The sequence below is a fragment of the Myxocyprinus asiaticus genome, chromosome 3 (assembly GCF_019703515.2).
Source record: "Myxocyprinus asiaticus isolate MX2 ecotype Aquarium Trade chromosome 3, UBuf_Myxa_2, whole genome shotgun sequence".
In the NCBI taxonomy this organism is placed as follows: Eukaryota; Metazoa; Chordata; class Actinopteri; order Cypriniformes; family Catostomidae; genus Myxocyprinus; species Myxocyprinus asiaticus.
Window position 1 is genome coordinate 60,345,877 of NC_059346.1, and position 20,082 is coordinate 60,365,958.

Genomic DNA, 20,082 nt, shown 5'->3' on the forward strand with positions numbered 1-20,082 from the left:
GGCGGGCAATCTAGCTTGTTGGTCCGCAAGCTGACGGGCAGTGGCCTCATCCAATGTGGGGCAAGATATAAATTTGAGAAATATATTGACGTCGTCCTGAACCAATCTAAAGTAGGCTATCTATTAATGATCAACATGCAGGATTCTCGGATGTCTGCCCTTTTGATCGAGGATGGGACGATGGACTTCAGGGAGTTTGATTCGCGTAACATTAAATAGCATTAATTGCGTGCTAGTTTACGTATGTTCTTCATGCTCGAGAGGTAAGGCGTAATAACAAAAACTCCTTCAAAGAGGGACCACAGCGAGCGCATTTAAATACTCAACGGAAATCTGCACGTGCGCTTCTACAGTGACCATTAATTAAGAAACTGAGGATGAGGACGAACCATGCTGGTTCAAACACAACAATTGTGTTGAAGGTAAAATAGTTACACTTTCAGAGCCACAATGGAGCCAGTTTCAAGGTTCCTCGCCGCGCGGAAGGGAGGGCGTGCGGCTCAACGATTGGGGTAAAGTCATGTTGAACGATTTATATCACAACCTACGTGCTTCAAGAAAGTCCATTCCGTTCCAATCGCCAGTAGAAAGGCGTGGCTGCCCAAAATCTTCGACGAATAGTGAAAAAATGGGAGGGCACGAGTGAGCTGCGTGATGTCCTCTCCGAAGGTAGGCTGCAGCGTGTGTTTATTGATGAGATGAAAGAAGATGGAATTGAGAAATGAAACAAAGTAAGGGACAATATTAATAAACCCAGTCCTTGCCGGGGGAAAACCAGGGAAGCGCTGTTGCCATTGGAGAAGAAAGACCCTTAGAGCAGCAGGTAAGAAATAAGGAGAGGGAAGGGAGAGGGAGGGTGGGTGCTTATACTATTTATGTTAGGCTATTTATAAGAAGAGTAATAGCAGTTATTCCCCTGCTATGAGGTGAAGAAGAAAAAACTTCAACATATACCATTAGTTTAAACGTAGCCCTTTTTGATCAATATTTCTGACATAAACCACCAACGAAGAAGATATAGGAAACTTAATGCAGTTGCATTTGGTTGTTTAGAGAACTGTCACATGGGATTATATGATTCGCTTGCTTTGAGGGATTTGAGTCCTCTCAAATCATCCAATGTTTGTCTGGCGTTAAACAAAAAAAGACCCGTGCTTGTCTGAAGTGACGTCTCAGGTAAAATTACCACATTATTCCTCGCTCGAGCGCTCATTTTCCAATAGTTTAAGAGTTGTCGGCTTGGGACGACTTTGGCTGTAGTTTTATTAATATGATTATTTTACTATGTAGCCTATATTTAATATTCTACGAAATGTTAACCGTACAACACTGAACCATGACACGACAAGCACAATACGACCCAAGAGAGCCGATAGGGACTTCCCTACAGTGCACACAACCAAAATATTTGATGGAATAATATCGCTCTAATCGTGTGTTAACTGTCATGTATAGCAGATTAAAGGCCGTGAGCGGTACAATATAAAACGTCCCGTTCAATTTCAGGAACACATGAGGTAGAAGCCATGTTTTAAAAATTTCTCTCGCTTATCTGGAACACTGGTATTTCCCGGGCTGTTGCTAATATTTTATTGCCCCCGGTAGATGTACGCGCTAGCCTTTGGTCTCAAGCTAACTGAGGCAAACATAATTGTTACAAATGTTGCAGTTTTGCGTCTTTGTTGTTAGCAGCTCGGACAAATTCCGTCCGAAAGTAGGCTAGTGAGTTTTTTAGGGAGTGTATCTGGCGCTTTACCACGTCCGTTATTTGTCATCATTAAATTAGGATACGCAGCCTAAAGTAGTGTCCGAAATTGTAGTCGTCCTTCCAAGTGCGTTAAGAAACCGAAATGTAGTTTCAGTTACAAAAGAAAAACGAAGCTCGTCTACTCCGTTTTCTAAGGTTTTTACTTACTGAATGACCTCTTTTTGACTCCGTGTTGTGAAGTGCCAGCGTGTTGACCAAAAACGCACGCATTTTAGGCACAAAAAGCAAACAAACGAAACACTCGGCCATTTTCAACAGCAGAAACTTCATCTGCCGAAACACTGAACAGCTCGTCTTACATTTTTTGGAGGCAACGGGGCCTTCGAGCTGAGGTCCGATCACAGCGCCGATTGCATTGTTATCTTTGTGTAGGATGAGCCGGCGGGTATGAGAACCATGACATTGGCCAGAAGTGGAACAAACACCCCAGTCGCCTTTTTCATCAATTTACCCTTTACCCTCTGCTTCCCGATGCTGTATTATAAAATGCCCGTCTTATATAATCGGTTTATTTATAGCAAATGACACGCTAAGGTTGACATTTATGTGGGGAGACACTATTGCGATTTTGGCTACTTTTATTATTGGAAGGTTTTATCTGAAAGAATCGGGCTGGATAAAAAGGAGACGACTGTGCTCTTTTACGACATCACACTTAAATTGTCTAATTTTAATGATCAGCGTTAGAGATGGTTCATTTGTTCTTAAGCTACTTGGGTTTTTGGTTTGCTCACCTGCCAATCTCAGAGCCGCGTTATTGACTGCACGTTTCGTATTGATAAAAACACGGTAGCTTGTGTTTTAACGGTCAAGCTTTTCTTTATTCAGAGTTAAGGAATTTTCAAGTAAAGTGCTGCCGTATATGGAATGAAAGTCAGTGTTTATTATTAAATAACGCGATTTTAGGGTCCTGTACTTGTAAATCACATCCTCTGTCTTAACCCTGTGCGCTACACCTCAGTGTTGCCATCTCGAGCAGGCCGTAATGGGAGAATAAACTCTGATTAAGCACTTTTTTTTTTTTTTTTTTTTTTGTCTTTAGCCCACTTCAGTCTATCCTAAATAGGTTCACAATGAAAAGTTGAATCTCTCTTTTTACCACTTCATGATGCAGACACCTTTTAAGTGGTTAGCTGAGGGGAATGTCATAGGCATGCATTGGTGTACAGGGTCAGTCTTACTGTAAATAACTATAAAATATAAAAGCATTCTTCAGTCATTATTTTTTTGCCTCTTATAGTATTCCAAATATATATCTGTGCCAAAATAGAAAAAAATTATCCCACTATAATTTTTAGTAGATACCGGCCTCCTTTTCATTGAACGCTTTTGTAAAATTCTTTGTGCGTTTGCAGGTAACGTTGAGTCAGTGAGTCTCTATGTTTGACAAATTAGGTTTTTGTTCTATTCAGAACATTCAATGAAAATTCAAGATCTATTTTAGTTTATGAATCAAGCGGTTTTCATCTAGCTTATAGCCTATGTTGAAAGTAACATAGAGTGCGGGGCAGTCGTGACCTGTTGTTCCCTGTCATGCACGAGTTTAATTAAACTAAAATCCTTTTTTTTTCTTTTCTTTCTTTTTTTTTAATTTTTTTTTTATAAAGCATGTGTATCAATTTATAAAAAAGTACAGTTGTTTTATGGTTGTTTTGGATAGTAGTTGGAATGGGGAGGTGGGCCTTGGCTGAGTAGACTGTGTGTTGTCGGCTTTACCGACTGGTATGTTGCTGTACTCTATACGTGAACTGTACTACGCTTATATTAAACGTTTTAGTTTTTTCTAATGATAGTACTATATATGTGATACAAATACTCATTCTGAAACTTTCAACAGATGCAGTAGCCTATAGATATTCCAACATGCCCTGTTTCCTGAAGTTTTATTTTTTCACACGTTAATGCACCGCATAGTTTACTAAATGAGATTGTTTTGATTATTTCTGTAATGAGGCTAGTTGTATGTCAATTACAGTATGTGACACTTGCTTATGCACATTAGACGTCTGTATAGATACAGACATATGTAGCCTGCATGGAAATTTTATGTGATAGGCCTATCATTGATCTTGGGTGGCTTTACAGTATGTTCCTTATTAAAATATTACGGTATTATTAATAATACAAATAAAACACTCTTGAAATGTATTGTTTCTGTGGTAGCTTTCACCAACGTACAGTTTCAGTGTTTAAGGGTGTTTTTTTCAAGACAAGCCATTTGGTACTTTCTCTGTGCTAAAGAGTTGCATCATAGGCCATGTGTTTAGTAATGCCATTTGTTGATAGTGTGATTATTGATCTGAGGTGTCTTTAGATTGATGTCTATATGGTGTATAATGATCAGCCCATTGACAAAATAGGAGTCAAGACAGGAGTATACCTGAACATTAAAAAATTATAAGTGGATGTTTATTATTGTAACAAAGTGGTGTATTTTCTGTGCATATTTTGGTTTTTGCTTGAGTGAAAGATGGAGTATTAATACATACAGACTTGCAAGAAGACTGCTGTAATATAAGGATACATTTAAATTGCTAGTCCTGTTTGGTAGTTTTTCAGTATGTTCAGTGTATCTTTTGTCTATTTTAGGAGAGATGAAAATGATTAATGTGATCAAAAGACAACAAATAAATCATGATCTTAGGAATATTCGAAATCGGAGATCAAAAGGAGGCATTGTGTGGTGTTTATTTTGGAAACATCAAACCCAGTTAGTGCTTCAAACATAACTTGCACGTGCCACAGCATAGACATGTAAAAGTGAAAGCCAGTTTGTCAGTCAGCTTTCAATTGATTATTTGACAGAACAATGCTTTTAGAAATTACGGAATTACAATTACAATGAATTACAAGTGTATAAAAAAATGTAATAACTTTGCAAGACTTTTTGTAAGATTTGTCGTGTGGGTGGGACTACTAGTAATACTCAGGATGGTACTTTGTAGCAGGAGTTTTCAACCTTTTCCAACCCAGGGACCCCCATCCAGACTCTCAGTCGACCCAGGGACCCCCCAATATAAAAACGTTTTTGAACACTTTAGCCTAATATATCATCAATACATTTAACAATCATGAAAACTTTCTATAATGGTTCACAGATCAATAATGTATTATAATAATATATATTTTTTTAATTTATAGAATATTTTCATATTTTTTAGAAAATTCTTAATATGTTTTAAATATCTGTCCATTGGCCCCTGCTTGAATACCCTGGCTCTATAGCAATGTTTACGGAGTTATTTTCTTTGCCGTATCTTAGATCAGAGGTAACTAAATCAGATTACAGGATAACTAATCTCACAAGTTTGTATGATGACCTTAACTAGTGTAATTAAATGTAAAGGTCAGAGTCTGTTAATTTCTCATTGAAGAATCTCAATGATCTGACAATGCAGTTTATTATTGCGGCACATATTGTTATATTTTAAAGACCATAAAGTCCAAGGCTGTACGAAGATCGCTGAAATTCTAACAGTGGTCCACACATGAGAAGGAGGGTATAAAACAACCAAATACATACTTCTACAGTTACTACATTTCCTAGATGCAGAACTGACACCAGCTATACGTCATAAACAAACTTATTATAAATATATCAGTATCCAGCTCTATATGCCGCATATATGCTAACAGTATTCATTACAGCAAATACTGGCAGGAACTGAGAAATGTTAAATCTGGAGTTACACTGTGGTTCCTTTTTTCCGTTGCACTGGCATGCTCCTCGCACAGACTTCCAAATAGCTTTAATGCTTATGGAATGTAGCATTATAAGGTGACAGTACTAATATGGGATGATAATGTTTCATTTGTTATAGGCATTTGACCTTTTAACCTTGCTATTATCATGATGTAGTTGCAAAACCAAATAGCTCATGGAAGATCACATTAACCTGGGATATGTTATGATATTTAATACCATAATGATCATACTATATTGTGTTTGGTTGCTTGGTTGTATGATTATTAGAAGTCCTTGACCATAAGATCAACAACATCAGCCCACCCACCCCTAAAATGTTATTTCAATTGGTATTCTGTTTTAATTTGAAACAATACAGATTCTGGGGTTTTAATTAAAAGTTTTGTTTCAGAAGATTTTTGTATTTTTCTGATGTTCTAGTCCTAACCAGTATGCGCAGTCATTTTGCCCTAATGTTGTTTATATAAACCAGGTTCTCTTCATTTTCTAAGAGAAATTAAATGTACTATTAACAATAAAAACTTGGGCTGTCAATTGATAAAAATTGTAATGTGATTAATTACATGGTATGCCGATTAATCTAATTAATCACAATTAATATATTAATATTAATATATATTAATATACATAAATATTTGCTGAGAAAGCCCCTAAAATAACAATAATTCAATATATAATGATTAAATAATTATAAATAGTTATATTTAAATAATTATATATATATATATTATAAAAAATAATAATACAGATATATTTCAAATTTGTTACATTATCTTGGCACACAAATAATGCCTTAAAAAAGACAATACAAAAAGTGGCTTTAGAATGTAATATATTGTTTATTTCCATATTATTGAACATAAGCCAATTATTGGCCTACAGTTCACAGCAATCCATTTTGCAATTTAATTCGTAAACCAGTCTGAGATTTATTATAAGGTTGTCTAAGGATGCGTCAATGTACACCTGCGTCAGACAGACACTTTTGGAGCATCTCTGTTGCGTTGCGTTATAAACATGCCGTTTTTAGGTTGCTGTGTCAAGTTAAACGAAGTTTGAAACTTTGAAAATTGTGTTGTCGGCTGTCGGTAAGTGTGGTTTGTTCTCTGTCTGTATACAGAGAGTTTCGCTTACTGCCCCCTGAAGAAAACAGGTGGTACTCCATGCTTGAATTGCTTATATGGAAGGAATATTCCTTATTACGGTCCGGGGACATGATTAATTGCGTAATTTATTTTATTGCGTTATTATTTAGAGAATTAATCGCACTAAATTAACGTGTTAAATCTACAGCCCTAATAAAAACTAAAATCTCAGAATTTATCAATCATAACATGAGAGAACTTGAGGAAAGAATTGTGGCTATTTAGAGACCTTATGAAATCACATGCTGAGTGCAGATTTCTTTCCTGTGTTGACGTATTTCCTAATGGGAAGTTGGGGTGGGACACTTCAAATGGCTTGTCCCTTAGTCAATAGACTATTAGAAGTTAGTACATTTTAAATTCTTATATCTGGTAAAAGTTTATTTTGTCAATTTATTATTTTATTTATTTTGTTTATTTAGAAGTAGACTAGCATAACGATCACCTCAAAGCTATCAGACATGGACTAAAAGACACAAAACTCCAAATTTAATTTCATGGAGTCTTTAAGGATTTTAACGGTAGGATGTATTTTACATGATTATGTTATATATGTTTCTCTTACAATTCTACATCAAAACCCCCCAAATTAGACAGAGGGAAAGCATGGTAACAATGACCAGCAATGTTTCGCACATAACTTAGGTCTACAATAAAATAAATACACAACCCCTCTATTAATATTCTCCAAGGATGCATGCATGTATGTAGAATGCACCAATTTCTTAGTTTTTCTTTACATCCATATTGCATGTGAAAATCAACTTGGTGGCAGATCTGACTTGGCTATAAGTAACGCTGTTAGAGAGATATCCAATGTATTTGGGAGATAGAAGGTGGGGACAAACGGCAGTCTCCATTCAAGAGTGAAGGAGGCTTAACCAAACCACCAATACAGTAGCAATTTGATTTTCGCACTGATGTTAGAACTGTTGCTATCAATTGTTTGTGTTAGCCCTTGAGAAAGTAGAAAACATTTACAATTGGTTCATAATTGGGTTATGCCACCCCCCTGCAACGTAGTTACTTGACAATTGAATCTGAGAGATCTATCAGAATTAGTGAGCTATCCACTTTTCCTAATTGAGCTGAACATTCCATACCTTACCCCAAGGCTTTATCTTAGAAGAACAAATTCTATTCTTTTTTCAATGAACATGGGGTTATTCTTAATGAGTGAATTCTTTTTTTTAATTTTTACACTAGTTTCAAGAATAATCGCTTGGATTATTAACCAAGAAACTAGATCTTTGATGTCTTCTCAGTTTGGTGTTGTTTTTAGTTTTTTCTTTTTTGGTTCATGCCTATGAAAAATAATTCTTTTTATTCCACAGAATGATTTGGTGGCAGTCACAGCATTTCCCACCATGGCTGTGACTGTAGATGTCAATTGGAATGCTTTCCGCAACAGCTTGTGGGGTTAAAATAGAATTCTTAAAGGGATAGTTCATCCAGCAATGAAAATTATGTCGTCATTTACTCACCCTCATGTTGTTCCAGCAGATCTGTATGACTGACTGACTTTTGTGGAACACAAAAGGAGGTATGCTGAAGAATGAACTGGCTACTTTTTTCCATATATGAAAGTAAAAAGGGATCGGGCTATCAAGCTCTAAAATGACGGGGGGAAAAAATTACTATAAAATAAGTCCGTACGACTTATGCGCTGTATTTTGTGTTTTCAGAATAGGTTTGTGTATAAGTTCAGTATAGGTTTGTGTGATGAACAGACCGAAAGTTAAGTAGATTATTAAGATCGTTAAATTTCGATCCATTGATCAACACTATTGTATGGCTTCTTCAGAAGACTTGTAATATAGCACGCGAGTCATATGGACTACTTTTATAATTGTAACATGTTCAGGATAGGCAAGGAGGCGGTGGGAACCGGCTGAACAGTAAACAAAGTTTAATGGTAAACTTAAAACCAACATAAACAAATGTGCAGTGCGGCCGCGTGTGTCTCTCTCTCTCTCTCGCTCGAACCGGCGTCTCCGGCCGGCCCTTTATCTCGCTCTCCCGCCGATCAGCTGATTCAGCGCCAGCCGTGCTCCATCACGGCACGGCCACACCCTCCTCCTCGTCACACTCCTCCTCCAACCGATTCAGGCCGGGGCACCACCGTTCTGACTAATTCCCCCCCCCATCTCTGGGGGGGAGACGCTGCCCTTCTGGCCATTCTGTCAGCTGGTGGCCCACTCCGCCTCCTGTGAACCTGGGGGGAGATACGAGGGGAGGCGTGGGGAGAGGGAAAGGGCGAGCGGAGACACACAGAGAGAGAGAGAGAGAGAGAGGAGAGAGCAAAATTTAAACACCGGCTCCCGGACGCACTGTTACCCGGTCCTCAACCACTCTTCCGTTCCCAGGCAGACGGCCACGGCTACTCCCCTGGAGGATGGCAGCAGCGAGGACTCCATGACAGTGCATCCCTCCTCCCTCCCGGGATTCAGCACCACTGTAACATGTTCAGGATGGGCAAGGAGGAGGTGGGAACCAGCTGAACAGTAAACATAGAGTTTAATGGTAAACTTAAAACCAACATAAACAAATGTGCAGCGCGGCCACGTGCGTCTCTCTCTCTTGAACAGGCGTCTCTTGCCACCCCTTTATCTTGCTCTCCCGCTGATTCAGCGCCGACTGTGCTCCATCACTGCCCCGCCATGCCCTCCTCCTCGTCACAATGATACTTTCATAGTGTTGTTTACATGATCTGCTTCTGTATGATTTGAACTTTAATAAAGCTATAACGCATTAATATAACTGCATTTAAGATGTAACACCGTGGTGTTTCCTTTAAAGACGCGCCACACAAGTTTTGCTTAAGTGGAGCTGCAGCTCCAGCTCCACTTATTCCACAATGAGAGTACTTCTGTATTTACTTATTTTGTATTTTTGCATTATAATTCCCTCATACTTTGCGAACTACATCACCTGAAGCTGTTTGGAAAGTTTAGAGTGCATCTGGACTGTGAGCTGTGTAATTCTTCCTCAGTCAGGCGCGAGCTGCAGTGCTGCTCTTGCGTGTCATCATTAGAGTTTAATGCATGTCATCATGTTATGATAAATGAGATCAAACAACTATTCGACAACGAAAAATTTTGTCAGCAATTTTTTTTATTGTCGACGTTGGTGATAATCATTTCAGCCCTACTGCCGATTGAGCTTAACGTGTATTGAACCCGGAATATTCCTTTAATATTGGCCTTGACTGTATGCTAAATTTGAGTCAAAGTTGAAAAAAGTTGAAACACCTTTGTCTTTTGTACATGTGCCCTTCTTTAAGTTTAAACAATGTTAGTGAAAGAGCCGTCCTTGTGTTCTCTAACATGCCCTGTACTAACCTTGTGGTTTGGCCTAAGCTCTTAAATCATGCACTGTATATCGTTTACCTCAGATGACTTCTATAAGGGCAGCATCACATACTCGCGTCACACATCTCATTCACACACCCACATAGGGAAAACCAGTTTTGGGCAGCCAGGTTTAGACCTCACCTGGCATACTAGTAACATTTACCTCTAAGAGACAAGCTGGTTTGGTACAATGGGGATTTTCCACACCGAGTGTGCCAAAAAAATTTGCCCGCCCTTTTGCATACATAATTGTCATGTGTTGCAGCATTAACTTGGTGAATCTTTTTCTTCTTTTATGCTGTTTTTTTTCCCCCACTAAAGGTGGATTACTGATTAAAGTTTAGTGAAACAAGTAAGAATATATTTTTTATGTCACGTTTAATGTAAACACTTTTGCTAGACAGCATAGCATGCTTTCCTAAGGTCTGTTCTTATCAAATGCAAAGAGACAGGACTTTGTTTTCGTACACGCAAATAAAAGCCATCTGTTTGTTCTTTTCTCTTAAATTTTACTTTGTAGGCATAAGATAATGCATGGACATTGCGAGGACCTTTTCAGCGTGTCTCTTTAAAAACATAAACGAGTACGCAGGCATTTCACTGATGTGAAAAATGTATCTTGGATTCTAATAGGGAAGTTGTATGTTTGCCAAGGTGCTTCGGTGTCCTCAGCTAACCCCGGCACCATATGGTTTTCTACAAGTCTTAGTGAGATCACTGCCATTTCTTAAGGAAAATATCTGGAAATGGTTTGTAAAAGAGAAATGAAAAAATAAAACAGAGGTAGTCAAAGAGTTCTCTCTTAGAGCTTGGCCAAGTTTACTTCTTATTTGTTTACAACCGGGCTGTATAAAACGGGCCCAGCGAATGCAAGGGAGGGAGCTGCTTTGGAGCGCTGCACAGCACTCAGAGATAGAATGTCTTCCATTTTGGAGAAAAGGGCAGCTCGAAACGTGTTCACTGTTCAGATCTGAGAAGTATAAACGGACACATAATAGAAATGGTGGCACGAATGCAAAATCGACAAAGGCTGTTAAAACAAACGCTGTTTAGCACAGTACCACTCCACATAGTTAACAAGTCTTTAATGTTACTGGCAAAGACTACTTTTTTCAAGACGTTCAGTGGCGTGCTACACAAAACAGTGGAGGATCTGGTGGGACAAATATATAATGTATCATGTTTCTGGGAAGAGTGGTTCGAGCTTTTGACACACTTTAACAACTGTCATAGAAGGCGCGCACACACACACAGCATTAGAGATGTGATTCGTTTAATTCAACGGTAACACTTTAAGGTAAAGTTCTTTAGGTCAATATTACTTAATGCATTAGGAACCATTAACTATTATTTTTTACAGCATTTATTAATCTTGGTTAACAGTTAATTTATAATGTAGGCTACTATTACATGTCAAGATTTATTAATATTATAAGATATAAGGAATATTCCGGGTTCAATAAAAGTTAAGCTCAATCGACAGCATTTGTGGCATAGTGTTTTACCACAAAACTTTATTTCGACTCGCCCCTCCTTTACTTCAAAATAAGCTAAATTTGCACTTACAATTGAAGTAAAGGGTTTAAAGGCTAAAATGTGAAGCTTGTCATTTTCTAAAAGCACTTACTTTAAATCTTCTGTTAAAAATTGTGTATTATTTGAGCTTTAAAGTTGTTTAAATTGTAATTTAGGGGTAGTGGTGGCTCAGCAGTTAAGGCTCTGGGTTACTAATCAGAAGGTTGGGGGTTCAAGCCCCAGCACTGCCAAGATGCCACTGTTGGGCCCTTGACCCTATCTGCTCCAGGGGTGCCATATCACAGCAAATTTTACGAAGTTGTAAAATTTGATAACTTTACACAGAAAAGCTTAGTAAGCAATTTGATCACACTAAAATCATGTTAACGCACATATTGTTTACATCTTTTGGCTATACTTTTGAAACAGTGAGTAATTTAACTAGGGATGTCCCGATACCAATACTGGTATCGGAATTGGGTCTGAAACCCCACTCATGTACTTGTATTCGTGCTCATAAAAATGCTCAGATACCAAAAACCTATACCATCTGACATTCAGATGTCAATACGTAAACATTCAGTGCATTAATTAAAATCAAGTTATGTCCAAGTGAGATTATTTAACTGCAAAATCTGCAATTTAATGTATATAAATATGTAGTTTGCATGTGCTGCGTGCTTCAACTGTGAGCGCTTGTGAATGTGTGGAGTCGTTGTTGTGCTGACATAAAGACACAAAGTGCTCATACCTTTTAGAGCTCCTTGACTCATATACAGATAACACCATCATGAGCATCACATGCTCTGTTTGTAGCACGACAGCGAGCAGAGCGCTAATTCACTTTGTAGTGCGAGGCCATACAGACTACATATTTATTTAATGAAACAGCAGCCTTTTGCAGTTTAATAATCACATTGAGTCACATAGCGACCAGGTTTTCTGGATTTAGAAGCTACAGTAATAACGACACAGAAACACTTTTTCTTTTTTTTTTAAAAGCGCCGCCAAAATAAAAGCTCAATTTAAATGGAAAAAAGACAGAAATATATCACTACTGTATAGTTATGTAATATTCACTGTAATACTACTAATAAATATAATAAATCAATATTAAATGTATTATACTGTATCTAAGCAATATCTCACATCTTTAACTATTTTTAAAGTATACACCCTTATTGTAAAGTGTTACCAATTCAACAAAAACTCATAAGAATGATTTTTGCTGCTTGTTTAGTTTACTTTATTAAAATAAACTAAAGAAACACAATTCTGGAACATTTTGTCACAACTTGATTTTGTTGCGTTCTATCCATTTAAATTTGTAAAATGGAAGTTTACTTAATCCATTTGAATTGGGACTACATGAATACTTTTTTTTTGCTGTTAATGTAGCATTGATGAAACTGGGCATGGGATTTCCATTTCCCAACATGCTTTGCATGGGACTGAATAGGGAGAACAAATTAAGTGTCATTTTATGCATTTGAGCAAGATGAGAATAGGAAGAGATTTGTTCATGTTTAATGTTCTGTTATATTTGTATTTAAAAAGAGTGTCTGTTATGCTGGAGTTTTGGGGGTTACCACTGTGGTGAAAATTGGCGCTTGTGCTTAGGTTGAGGTTGAGGTTGAGGATGGACGTACACTTTCAGGTGATGTTTGAATCGAGTGCTGCTTAGCTCTACAAGAAGTTGCTATTAAATTGACAGTGCAACAGTTTCACTGTTGTTTTCACTTGTTCACCTTTTATTAATGATTAATAAAAGAAATGAAGTTGGACCAACATAAGAAAATGTATTAAATAAACCTTGAGTTTGACGAACCTAATGAACACCTAACAGGGCTCCAGACTGCGACTAAAATGGTCGCAGATGCGGCCAAAAATAATTTATTGCGACAATAAATTAACATCTAGTCGCCAATGGCAACAGTCGGGTTGTGTGCGTTCATATGTGGTTTCGTCAGATATCATCTTGTTAGTTATTGAATACATCTTTAGAGTGCCAGTGTCTCTCAAGCCGCTTTTCACCCATTCTGTTGTGATGACGAGCTGCACCGCACCCAACAACAAACCCAGCGCGAGAGAGTCGTGAACAAATTACTCTTTTGAACCAGGTCTTTTTCATGAATCAACCGAAAAGAACTGAGTGTTTGTACTCAGGAGCTCAGGTTAGCAGTTTAAATCAGATTCACTTTCTCAAAGAATCAGCCATCAATGAGCTCACAACTGGGAGCGCAGACATTTAAAAATAAGAGTCCCATGTGTATTTCGGGCTTCTTTATAATATATATATATATTATATATATATATATATATATATATATATATATATATATATATATATATATATATTCTCCCCTTTTTCTCCCCAATTTGGAATGGCCAATTCCCAATGCGCTCTAAGTCCTCGTCGTGGTGTAGTGACTCGCCTCAATCCGGGTGGCGGAGGACGAATCTCAGTTGACTCCGTGTCTGAGACATCAATCCGCGACATAGTGCGTGTGGAGGCTTCACGCTATTCCCCACGGCATCCACGAACAACTCACCACGCGTCCCACCGAGAGCTAACCACATTATAACGACCACGAGGAGGTTACCCCATGTGACCCTACCCTCCCTAGCAACCGGGCCAATTTGGTTGCTTAGGAGACCTGGCTGGAGTCAATCAGCACGCCCTGGATTCGAACTCGCGACTCCAGGGGTGGTAGTCCGCCTCTTGGGCTTCTTTATAATTAAAAGTCCCGTATTGTGTACCACTTTTTTCCTTCGTCTGGTAATTATTGATTGGGATTGGAGTAGCATAATAAACTGCATTTGGAATTTCTTTCAATTTGCACTCTTGGAATCTCTGTGTCTGGGCCATCTGGTAACTGTAAAAAAAGACTAAGGCAACATTTTAAAACAATTTAAATGTTATATATATGCGATCAAGCTTTTGACACTTAGGACAATTGAGGGACCTGTACACAACTATTACAAGGTGCAAACATTCATTGATGCTCAAGAAGGCAACACACTACTATATGCATACTATACTTTATGTAAATATCTGTAATGTAGATTCTGAAGAGCAGAACTAAATAAATAAAATCTTTTATCTCTTATATTTGTGTAAAGTATGAAAGGGGTGTGAACATTTGAGACAAAAGGGAATGCACACTTGTCTTCTCAACATTGTATTCTGTTAATTAAACCTTCGATGAATGGGTTATCTTTTCTTCGGCTTTCTGTCTTGTTTCTGAACAGCAATCTAAATCGAGCAATTCTGGGATTTGGCGACTAAAAACAGCCATTTGGCTCCTTAATATTTCAGTTTAGGAGCCAATGGCTCCCAAGTCATTCTTTAGTCTGAGTTAAAACTACTATATTACATTGGTTTGACCTAATCCAACAAAATTATGTTGGCTCAATGAAACTGAAAGACATTAAATTGCTTGTAAAAACTTTCTACAATTCAATTAAATGAGGTTAATGACTTTATTTTTTGAGATATATACAACTAAAGGATGGATATATATTTAAATTGTGGAAGATTTCTGCTGCTGTGAAGAACTAAGAACTGACGCTCGTGCAAGTTGTAATTGTCATGATTGTGCACCACGCTTCATGTAAATATTTTAAAGGCAGTATTCTTTCTTTCCCACTGAAACCCAGGCATTAAACAGGATTGGTTGATGTTGTTTGTGTCACTGCAGTTTAAGGACATTTGTCTGTGAATTGTGTCTAGTTTAGAAGAGAAGGAACAAGCTTCACGTTATAGCAGTGTGTCCAGGTGTTGTTTATCCTACTCTGTATTATGTGGCCATTTTGGAAAGAGTACTGACGTTTTTATGAGTATGTATGAACTGGGCCAGCTTAAAGAGGACAGCTGCAGAACTAAAGAAACATTTTAAAGGTTTTGAAGTAGGCACAGCCTTAAACTGTGTGTATAGGTGTACGTACCTGTTGCCAAGACAATTTGGCAGAAGGGCAAATAGTTCTCAATTCTATTCTAGCCAGTCAAAAAAAAAAAAAAGAACTGGCCCAATTGGACCAGTAGTTCAGATTTTTACTTGCCCAGTCTAAACTGTCACTGGCCCCACCACAAAATAAACTGGTACAGTTTATTTTTAGCAATGTATTTTTATATGTTAAAAACAAAAAGTATGTATATTTTTCATTAAATGTTAGTTTACTAAAATTAGGCCTACTCTTTAAATAAATTCATAAACACACTTTTGCGGGAAAATGCTGGCATATGATGCAAGACATAGCCCTGATGCTTCCAAGACAACCACAAGTCAGTCTTGCAATTTGGACAAAACCTCATCTGTGTTAGCCAGCTAGATAAAGTTATCTCTAGGGTAAGTTTAAATCAGCAGAATTCACAACAGAAATGCTCAATATGTGACAGACATCCAAAGGACTTGTAATATGTACATAGACAAAGAAAGACATAGTGACATTGCAGTACCTGTCCGATATAGCAAGTGACAGTTTGGGCCAGCGAGCAATCCTTATTGTTGATCCCTGCTATGAATTATTTTATAGGCCTAGATATACATTTTTTTTTTTTTATCACTGCCAATATTGTTGCCATTGTCCATTTTGCAATTATAGGCATCGTCTCATAACCAGGGTTGGGAGGGTTACTTTTAAAATGTAATCCACTACAGATTACATGCTGTAAAATGTTATTTGTAACGTATTCCATTAGATTACTCATCATCAGTAACGTAATCTAAATACTTTGGATTACTTCTTCAGCACTGGCTGATTTTTTTCACTTGTTTTTGAATATAAACAAGTGAAAAACATGAAAAAAAAATTTGCCATTATAGTAAAACAAAATACACTTATATAAAAAATACATGCTCTGAAAAAGCTTAAATATGTTATGCAGTCTAGCTTCTCAGGCAAATTTATTTTAAGGATTTATTAGATTTTTTCAGGACAAAAATACTAAAATTCTTAGAGTAATATTTTTGCAGTACATCTTTGCACTAATATCAAAGGTCTTACTAGAGGAAAACAAAGATCTAACGTGGATTTTCTTAATAGAAATTATTATAAAATATAATCGTGACAACAAGTGCATCTAATTGCCAGAAATACAATTTTACCTTGACATAATGCTGAATATTCACATATCAGTTTACACAGGGGACTGTTTCTGATGTTTCAAACTTGCTTCAAAACCCCATAGAGTGTACACAACAACATCATCTTCTGATTGTTTGTGGATTCTGTTCATAGAATGAGGCAGAAAATCAATTAATTGTAGCTTTCTACAGTATATGATGCTACAGGCTACATTGGTTAGTATTTGTCATATTAGCATCCTTTAGTCTTTTAAAAATACCCAAACTGCATAAACAATTTAAAAACCATATAGCTGTGTTAATCGTGTATTTATTGGATTTATATGTCATCTGTCAGAGCATTTCTAACTTATTTTTTTGCAATGGCGTCAGATCCACTTTTTCACTCTTAACAATATGAGAGCGCCCTCTGACCGCTAGTATGAGTAATACATCATAATGTTTCTCAGCTGTTGAAACGCTACTCAGATCGCTTCATTTAAACGCATAAATGTTTTCCAACTGAATAGACTAAATATAAAATGAAACAAATAACAATAAAATGCCAAGTAATCTCTTTCGTACTCAAAATGCTTTTTGAAAATAACTGTATTCTGATTACCAACTATTGAAATTGTAACTGTAGTGGAATACAGTTACTCATATTTTGTACTTTAAATATGTAACACCAATACTCCATTACTCCCCAACCCTGCTGATAACCGTGTTCGCATGGCCGATAAACAGAAGCGGTAACTTTCCCTCAGGCAGGGGCGGACTGGCCATAGGGAGAACCAGGACTTTTCCCGGTGGGCCGGCCACGAAACTGGGCTGAACACCCTCCACCCCACCCGGTCAACAAATTTTGGGCTGGTTTTTATTTAAAATCCAGGGACGATTTCTCTTCCTAGCCCGCCTCTGCCCTCAGGCCAGTTCCAATTTGTCAGTGTTTTGAGCAAATTAGTTAATATTCTATACAATATGTGTTTGTTTTACTTTAGAATTTTTATGTACATCTGATTTGCTACTGTTAAAGTGTATAAAGTATATCAAGATTTATATCGGTCATCAGCCATCCAGCTCTCTAGATTTCAGTATCGCCATCAACCATTGAAAAACCCATATTGGTCGACCAATTCTGTAGCAATAAATGTAATGAGTAACCTGTAAAATGTAATGTGTACAGTGTACCTATATGTTGTACAAGCATTTTGAGGAAGGCATTTACAACATTTTTTTTACTTCATTCAACTTTAATTTGCAGTTTTTGCAAGGCAGCACTGCATTAATATTCCTCAAACTTTCTGGTTAGGGTTTATTCTAAAATAACTATTAAACTTCTGATGTCCAAACACATCAACCAACCCAGGCGTTTTTAAAAGGTGATCCGTTTTTAACTTGACACAGTGTCTTAAAGACATGGCACTCTCAGGGCGAAATGCTGAAAAACAGCAAGACTTCCATCTAGATTAGAAGAATCCAAAAACTTTATTTCCTTAAAAAGGAACTGAATGTGTTAAAACCCTCTGGGGTCTGAGGGTGTTTTAGGCCCTGGAGAAGTTTTGACATGCCTTGACATTTGTGCTTTTTTCAGTTGCTTAAAAACATATTAATGGCTAAAGTCTGATAACACTGTATTCAGCACAAATGGGGCTACAATAATATGTGAGCAACATGTATGTACATGTTTGTATTTTTGATAAAATAACGTTTATGCGTGGTTTTTGAAAAAACTAAAATGTTAAGTCACTGAAATAAGGCCATATAACACATAATAAACATTTGTTCACAAGACTTTTGAGGACTGGATCTCTTAGCCTAGAGTTTTTGCTATAAAATGATGTGAAAACCATCCTGATCACTCATTCATACAAAACAATATAGTCATTTAACTTCTGTAAGACTTTTAGTGTTAGAAAGGCCATATGCGAGGAGGCGTGTATGATCATGAATATTGATGTGATTCACACCTGAGGAGACAAAGACCCCTCCCCTGAGAGAGAATGAATGTTTGTAGCTTATTCACAAAATCTCTGACTATACATTTTCTTTACATAAAGACTTTACTTAAAAACTTTAGACCTACACTACCGTTTAAAAGTTTTAGTTCTGTAAGATTTTTTAATGTTTTTAAAAGAAGTCTCTTCTGCTCACCAAGGCTGCATTTGATCCAAAATACAGCAAAAACAGTGATATTGTGAAATATTTTTACAATTTAAAATAACTTTTCTATTTGAATATATTGTAAAATGCAATTTATTCCTATGATCAAAGCTGAATTTTCAGCATCATTACTGCAGTCTTCAGTGTCACATGATCCTTCAGAAATCATTCTAATATGCTGATTTTCTAATATGGGCATATTTACAGCACATTTTACACATTTACACCCGAACAGATATTTGCAAGCACAAGCTTCATTGATGATAATGAGGCAGCATAAACACTGGTTAAAATATAATCTAAACGTTCATATTATTTTTATATCATATTTATATCATACAGCATACAATTTAAATACCTGCTTTAGCCGAAACAACATTTAAATGTAACTAAACTTGCCTGTTAGTACATATTTCAAATTTCAATACTTTGAATATTGGTTGGCAAGTCTGGAAATAGTAGACTTATGTACATGGTAGTAAAATATGTACATGTTTATATAAAATAGCATGTCAACTAAGGTAAGTAAAGACTCACTCATCCGAAATTGAATCCTCAGCTGGATCAAGTCGCTCTTCAAACGTTCATCGTCGGAGTCCCACTCTTCTTCTGAGGAAAATGTGAACTCTTCCTCACTATCCAGGACCATCTGTAGAGCTTCCACACCTGCGTAGCGTGCCATCTTCCAAACGCGCAGAAAAGTGAATGATTCTGATGATGAACTTGATGTCACTTGCATTGATCGCCTCAGCACATTACCGTATGAATAGCGTGCTCTGCTGGTGGGTGTGATCTCATTAGAGATAATGAGCTGAGCCAGGAGAAACTGTACATTGCTTTGTTTCATACAGATTACATTGCAGGAGAATATTTGTTTTAAATTTGAATTGTTTTATTTAAAAGTAGACATTTGAAGCTTTCTTTAGACATATGTTTCATGTTTGTGTGATACATATTCACGGAGTTTCACTTCATTTTTGTGACGTGTTTCAGAAAAATGCTCGTGGAGACAGAGACGGCTGAAAGCGCGCCCTGTTTATTTTCTATATTTTACAAAAGCACAAGGTTTTGTTGTTATTGTGAATGCACACAAATAAAAGTAGACCCTTTATAGTTTCTAATGATGTCTTACACTTATCTGTATGCCCAAAAACGGACGGAGTATTTTAAGTTGTTTCCGCTGTTATGCGGAAAAAATCCAGCAGGATGCGCCGGCGCATCCGTCGACCCCAGAGGGTTAATTAGTTAACTAGAGACAGAAATATTTAGTAGATGAATTGTGATTAAATATTTGAATCAGTTGATAGCCCTAGTTATTTTCTTTGCTTTTTGGCTTGCACGGTCTTTGTTATCGACACATTTTGAA

The 20,082-nt window shown here is 37.1% G+C and overlaps 1 protein-coding gene across 4 annotated transcripts in view; it reads left to right on the forward strand.

The window, feature by feature from the left end:
• LOC127426121 (zinc finger and BTB domain-containing protein 20-like) overlaps positions 1 to 20,082 on the forward strand; it is a 134,717-nt gene continuing 114,635 nt past the window's right edge. For all 4 annotated transcript variants that reach the window (XM_051672682.1, XM_051672692.1, XM_051672674.1 and 1 more), the window contains exon 1: positions 1 to 823. The gene's annotated coding sequence lies outside the window, so the exon portion shown is untranslated. The remainder of the gene's footprint in view (positions 824 to 20,082) is intronic.